We start from the raw sequence: 7,841 nt of genomic DNA, 5'->3' as shown, positions 1-7,841 counted from the left end.
TGTCTCTGGTAATCATAGCGAAACCATTTCTTTTTTAATTTTTCGTTCACCTTTTACACCTGTTGTTTTGGGCCATCCCTGGCTAGTTTGTCATAATCCTTCTATTAATTGGTCTAGTAATTCTATCCTCTCCTGGAACGTCTCTTGTCATGTGAAATGTTTAATGTCTGCTATCCCTCCTGTTTCCTTTGTCTCTTCTTCACAGGAGGAGCCTGGTGATTTGACAGGGGTGCCGGAGGAATATCACGATCTGCGCACGGTGTTCAGTCGGTCCAGGGCCACCCTGGCGTTCGGGGTACGCTTGCTTCCATTCGCCAGCGTTTTTGGTGGCCCACCCGGGAGCATGACACGCGTCGTTTCGTGGCTGCTTGTTCGGTCTGCGCGCAGACTAAGTCCGGTAACTCCCCTCCTGCCGGCCGTCTCAGGCCGCTTCCCATTCCCTCTCGACCGTGGTCTCACATCGCCTTAGATTTTGTCACCGGACTGCCTTCGTCAGAGGGGAAGACTGTTATTCTTACGGTTGTCGATAGGTTCTCTAAGGCGGCTCATTTTATTCCCGTTGCTAAGCTTCCTTCTGCTAAAGAGACGGCACAAATCATCATCGAGAATGTTTTCAGAATTCATGGCCTTCCGTCAGACGTCGTTTCGGACAGAGGTCCGCAATTCACGTCTCAATTTTGGAGGGAGTTTTGCCGTTTGATTGGGGCTTCCGTCAGTCTCTCTTCCGGCTTTCACCCCCAGTCTAACGGTCAAGCAGAACGGGCCAATCAGACTATTGGTCGCATCTTACGCAGTCTTTCTTTTCGCAACCCTGCGTCTTGGTCAGAACAGCTCCCCTGGGCAGAATACGCCCACAACTCGCTTCCTTCGTCTGCGACCGGGCTATCTCCTTTTCAGAGTAGCCTCGGGTACCAGCCTCCGCTGTTCTCATCTCAGTTCGCCGAGTCCAGCGTCCCCTCCGCTCAGGCTTTTGTCCAACGTTGCGAGCGCACCTGGAAGAGGGTCAGGTCTGCACTTTGCCGTTATAGGGCGCAGACTGTGAGAGCTGCTAATAAGCGTAGAACTAAGAGTCCTAGATATTGTCGCGGTCAGAGAGTTTGGCTCTCCACTCAGAACCTTCCCCTTAAGACAGCTTCTCGCAAGTTGACCCCGCGGTTCATTGGTCCGTTCCGTATTTCTCAGATCATTAATCCTGTCGCAGTGCGACTTCTTCTTCCGCGATATCTTCGTCGCGTCCACCCGGTCTTCCATGTCTCCTGTGTTAAGCCCGTTCTTCGCGCCCCCGCTCGTCTCCCCCCCCCCCCCCCCATCCTTGTCGAGGGCGCACCTATCTACAGGGTCCGTAAGATTTTGGACATGCGTCCTCGGGGCCGTGGTCATCAGTACCTAGTGGATTGGGAGGGGTACGGTCCTGAGGAGAGGAGTTGGGTTCCCTCTCGGGACGTGCTGGACCGTTCGCTGATCGATGATTTCCTCCGTTGCCGCCAGGTTTCCTCCTCGAGTGCGCCAGGAGGCGCTCGGTGAGTGGGGGGGTACTGTCATGTATTGTCATGTTGTGTCCTGTTCCTGTTCTTTCTCTTCACCCTGTCTCCCTCTGCTGGTCGTATTAGGTTACCTTTTCTTCCCCTCTTTCCCCCAGCTGTTCCTTGTCTTCTCTAACTACCTCGTTCACCCCTTTTCCCACCTGTTCCCTTTTTCCCTCTGATTAGGTCTCTATATCTCTCTCTGTTTCTGCTTCTGTCTTTGTCGGATTCTCGTTTGTGTTACTCATGCCTGAACCAGACTATCGTCGTGTTTGCTGCAACCTTGTCCTGTCCTGTCGGAATCTGCCTGTTCATCTAACCTTGTCCTGTCCTGTCAGAATCTGCCTGTCCATCTGAGCCTACGTGTGTTTCGTCATTAAAGAAACTCTGTTTTGTTAATTCGCTTTTGGGTCCTCATTCACGCACCTGACACCTTATCCTCATCTAGGTCCCAGCCAGGCTTCAGCACCACCGCAGCCACACTGGAGACGGCGGGCTGGACCGGCTTACTTGAGGAGCTGTCGGGAGATTCACGCACATAATATGTTTTCAGCATGTTAACATGACACACACGGGAAGAACGCCTTCGATCTGGTGTCTTTATCACATAATTGGTGTCATTGATTTTCTTTTCCACCAGATATGGTCCAGAAAAACGTGCTGACAGAGATGAGCCAGGGATTGGCAACAAAACTAAAACTTGATCCCCTGGTGCAAATGAACGGCCAACAGCCTTTTTGTCATAATGCAACTTCATGCGTTTTTGAGACAAGGAGAGAGACTTTTGGGCTAACGCACATGCGGCGTGCAGTCTCTCCCGCATCTTACTGACATATTCCAACACATTTTTAGGGGCGCTACTGGGTGTAGGAGATAAGATATGCTCCTTCAAAACTTTAAGCGGACCCCGTGGGGTGTGTCCAAACACAAGGTCAGCAGTGCTGAACCCTAAGGACTCTTGTATCGTTTCCCTTATAGCAAATAGGACAAAGGGCACCCCCTCATCCAAATCAGTACTGGTATCCATACAATACTTGCGTAGCATTGCCTTCAGTGTCTGATGCCAGCGTTCTAGAGCCCCTTGACTCTCTGGATGATACGGACTAGAGACCTGATGGGAAATACACAATGTCTTTAACACATTTGAAAACAGTTTAGACATGAAGTTGGATCCCTGATCAGTTTGGATTACTTTAGGGAGTCCAAACGTAGAGAAGAACTTCACTAGTGCCTTCACCACAGTCTTAGCCGTTATAGTACGGAGAGGAATAGCCTCTGGGTATCGAGTAGCACTGCACATTATTGTTAGTAGGAACTGGGCAAAGAAACACGAGCAATGGACATTAGACCAGTGGAAATCTGTTTGATGAGTCCAAATCTCTGTTCTCCACTGCTGCAGTAATGGTCGTTTGTTTCTGTTCTGCTCTTTGTCTGTTCCTAATTAAATGTCAACTCCCCATACCCGCTTCTCGTCTTCGGCGTCGGTCCTTACACAACAAGCGCTCAGCAGATGTGGGAACTCCTTCAAGACGGTTGGAAAAGCATTCCAGGGGAAGGTGTTTGAGAGAATGCCAAGAGTGTTCAAAGCTGTCGTCAAGGTAAACTTTGAAGAATCTAAAATATAAAATATATTGTGGCAAACCTCATCAAGGTTAGGAGCGTTTGTCACAAATTAAGTGGTAAACTGTCACCAAATCACCCAAGAATGAGAGTTCTTTCGAACAGGACCTGTGTGTTTGTGTTTGTTTCTCCGTCCTGGTCCACCCAGGCCGTAGGTGAGGTCAAGGATAGCAGGGTTCGGTACACGAATCGGGTTCTCGGTAGGTCCAGGTCCAAACGCCAACAGATAGTCAACAGTAGTGCACTAGTCAACAGTAGTGCACTAGTCAACAGTAGTGCACTGGTCAACAGTAGTGCACTGGTCAACAGTAGTGCACTAGTCAACAGTAGTGCACTAGTCAACAGTAGTGCACTAGTCAACAGTAGTGCACTAGTCAACAGTAGTGCACTGGTCAACAGTAGTGCACTAGTCAACAGTAGTGCACTAGTCAACAGTAGTGCACTGGTCAACAGTAGTGCACTAGTCAACAGTAGTGCACTAGTCAATAGTAGTGCATTAGTCAACAGTAGTGCACTAGTCAACAGTAGTGCACTAGTCAACAGTAGTGCACTAGTCAACAGTAGTGCACTAGTCAACAGTAGTGCACTGGTCAACAGTAGTGCACTGGTCAACAGTAGTGCACTAGTCAATAGTAGTGCATTAGTCAACAGTAGTGCACTAGTCAACAGTAGTGCACTAGTCAACAGTAGTGCACTAGTCAACAGTAGTGCACTAGTCAACAGTAGTGCACTGGTCAACAGTAGTGCACTGGTCAACAGTAGTGCACTAGTCAATAGTAGTGCATTAGTCAACAGTAGTGCACTAGTCAACAGTAGTGCACTAGTCAACAGTAGTGCACTAGTCAACAGTAGTGCACTGGTCAACAGTAGTGCACTGGTCAACAGTAGTGCACTAGTCAACAGTAGTGCACTAGTCAACAGTAGTGCACTGGTCAACAGTAGTGCACTGGTCAACAGTAGTGCACTAGTCAACAGTAGTGCACTAGTCAACAGTAGTGCACTGAAGGGAATGGAAGATACCATTATGGACACAGCCATTAACTGAAAATAACATTTCCTCGTGTCCTTTCATACATCATGTACTGACCGTTTAGTTGTTTACCAGTTTTAAATAATTTTAAATACATTTTAATAATTTAAAATGTTAACTGCTAGTCTCTCTGTTTGCTTGTATATGTTTGTGTGGCCAGAATAAAGAAACCCCTGCATTAATGCTGTCTCAGGAATTATTTTTCAATCGTGACAGTAACGTAGAACTTGATTAACAGTTCCGATGGCTTGGTCGGCGATACAAGCCGATAAACAACCAGAGGACTAGCAGATCAGAGGACTAGCGGGATCAGAGAACTAGCGGATCAGAGGACTAGCGGGATCAGAGGACTAGCGGGATCAGAGGACTAGTGGATCAGTGGACTAGCGGATCAGAGGACTAGCGGGATCAGAGGACTAGCGGGATCAGAGGACTAGTGGATCAGTGGACTAGCGGGATCAGAGGACTAGCGGATCAGAGGACTAGCGGGATCAGAGGACTAGCGGGATCAGAGGACTAGCGGATCAGAGGACTAGCGGGATCAGAGGACTAGCGGATCAGAGGACTAGCGGGATCAGAGGACTAGCGGGATCAGAGGACTAGCGGGATCAGAGGACTAGCGGGATCAGAGGACTAGCGGATCAGAGGGCTAGCGGGATCAGAGGACTAGCGGGATCAGAGGACTAGTGGATCCTCCTGCATCCATAGAAACATTAGACGTCAAACAGCATTGAATTCAATTAGGTTAAGTTTGCTGCTCTCTCTTCTTATGCAGAAGAAAGGCTGATCTGAAAGCAAAGTGATGAGTGAACTAGCATTCCTAGTGAGTTCTGGGAAAGGGACGGTTCAGTGAATCAGTTCTGAGGGTGGCTGTCTGTGTGTCCGTTCTCAGGGTGGCTGTCTGTGTGTCCGTTCTCAGGGTGGCTGTCTGTGTGTCCGTTCTGAGGGTAGCTGTCTGTGTGTCCGTTCTGAGGGTGGCTGTCTGTGTGTCCGTTCTCAGGGTGACTGTCTGTGTGTCTGTTCTCAGGATGGCTGTCTGTGTGTCCGTTCTCAGGGTGGCTGTCTGTGTGTCCGTTCTGAGGGTGGCTGTGTGTTGGACGGGGCTGCAGAGTGTTAGTGTTGGACATTGGTTGTCTCCTTTTTTCATCCCTAGTCAGTTGGCTGCTTGGGAATAATCTGCGCTTTGTGTGAGAGCTGTGGAATCCAAGATGAAACCGCAAGACTCAAGAGAATTTAGTCCAAAAAAGGTGGTTACCGCAGTAACACGGTAGGAAGGCCGTGAAGGCAAGGCAGAACTCCAACCAACCAGTCCTGCAACTGTCTAGATACCCCCCGACCCCTCTCTCTCTCACACACACACACACTCACTCACTCACACACAATCACTCACTCACTCACTCACACACACACACACACACACACAATCACTCACTCACTCACAATCACACACACACGCACACACACACACACACAAAAGCTCACACACCTCAACAGATCCTGCTCAGACAGCCTGTGTACTGAAGGTTTTTAAAACAATGTGGAGTAACCTTGGTTAGTCATGGAACTGTTAGTGTTTCAGAGGCTTCCATTCGGTTATGATTAATGTCCATATTTGTGTTGTCTTTTGCTCAGTCACAGTAACCTGAGAAAGGTTTACCAATGAGTTGAATAAGGAACAGAGAAGGTACACACGCAGTTTAAAACCACAGACCCTCCATTTCAATCCTACTTAAAAGTAGTTAATCAGGATTCAAACAGAGGAGTTGTAGTTTTAAACTGCTTTTATCTTCATCTCACGTTACAAACTGCATGTTTCTTTAAAATAATGACCGTAATGTTCAAAGAAAACAATAACTCATTCATGTATCTATTTCTAGTGTTTTCATATTACTGGAGAGGTTCTGCAGTGTAATGTTGGGGCAGCAGGTAACGTTGGGGCAGCAGGTAACGTTGGGGCAGCAGGTAACGTTGGGGCAGCAGGTAACGTTGGGGCAGCAGGTAACGTTGGGGCAGCAGGTAACGTTGGGGCAGCAGGTAACGTTGGGGTAGCAGGTAACGTCGGGGCAGCAGGTAACGTTGGGGCAGCAGGTAACGTTGGGGCAGCAGGTAACGTTGGGGAAGCAGGTAACGTTGGGGCAGCAGGTAACGTTGGGGCAGCAGGTAACGTTGGGGTAGCAGGTAACGTTGGGGCAGCAGGTAACGTTGGGGCAGCAGGTAACGATTGGGCAGCGGGTAGCCTAGTGGTTAGAGTGTTGGGCCAGTGACCGAAAGGTTGCAAGATCAAATCCCCGAACTGACAAGGTAAAAATATGTTGTTCTGCCCCTGAACAAGGTAGAGGTGCTTTGAGTCATGGCACAAGGAGCAGCTAGCTGGTGGCCTACTGTTCCCTGGTAGACCGTCATTGTAAATATGAATTTGTTCTTAACTGACTTGCCTAGTTAAATAAAAGTTAAATACAATAATACAAATTAAATGTGATAGAGCCAGTCTGGGATCTAATGACACCTGATGGATGGCTGGTTTCCTCCAATGACAATAGAAAGGGAGAATGAGCCTTTCCCAGCTAGCCTCCCTCTGAGATCTGGACTTTATTAGCTGAGAGCTCCAGCTAGCTGCTCCTCGTGGTGTGACTCAAAGCACCTCTCCTGGGATTTGGGAATGGGGGAGATGAGGAATGGGGGTGGGTGAAGGAGAATATATTTCAGGCTCGTGGGAGAGACACATGGAGGCTTGGTGTGTGTGTGTGTGTGTGTGTGTGTGTGTGTGTGTGTGTGTGTGTGTGTGTGTGTGGGACCATTTCCTGCAGCTGACGGGCTGCTACTCATCATGAGATCTGCTGGGGAGGCCAATGCCCTGATCCCAGACCAGATCCATCCCCTGCTGGGGAGGCCAATGCCCTGATCCCAGACCAGATCCATCCCCTGCTGGGGAGGCCAAGGCCCTGATCCCAGACCAGATCCATCCCCTGCTGGGGAGGCCACAGCCCTGATCCCAGACCAGAAGGCTGTTAACAATACACTTGCACATGTACAAAGTAATTATTCAACTGTCATTTGCACCCCAACCAGTACTAAAAGGCTGCAGGATATTAGGGTCATGGGTCACATCCAAGATACAGTACATCCTGCTACAGATGCAATGTCCAGCGTCTGGCTTGAAGGACCAAAGCATGTCATCACCTTCTACATAGGATGCTGTACTAAAGTTCTCCCACAGCCTCTGGTGAAGGAGTATAGCGTCTGTTATGCCTCTCCCTGTCAACTATATAACATGGTGAAGTGGCCCTCACTTCCTACCAGAAGGCATTGGTACATATTTGTGTACAAGGCAGTGCTTGTAATACTCCTTACATGTATTTTCTCCCGACTAGCACCATCACCACCCTACCGTCTCCACTCTCAGTCAGTTCCCAGGGAAAGGACAGAAATGGGGGAAACAATCCTTCTCCTACAACATTTCTTGGACTTTGAACAAACTACAAAATACTTTAAAACAGGAAGAGATGGTGCCGCTGCCAGAGTTTAACGCTCTGATAGAAAAGTGAATGTAATTGACCATTCTTATAGTGTTTAATGTATTGTGTTGTGTGTACACACTGACTACTTCCTGTACACACTGACTACTTCCTGTACACACTGACTACTTCCAGTACACACTGACTACTTCC

This window comes from Oncorhynchus mykiss, chromosome 15 (assembly GCF_057628025.1).
Source record: "Oncorhynchus mykiss isolate SJ-2025 chromosome 15, ASM5762802v1, whole genome shotgun sequence".
Lineage (NCBI taxonomy): Eukaryota > Metazoa > Chordata > Actinopteri > Salmoniformes > Salmonidae > Oncorhynchus > Oncorhynchus mykiss.
This window is presented reverse-complemented; position numbering follows the sequence as displayed.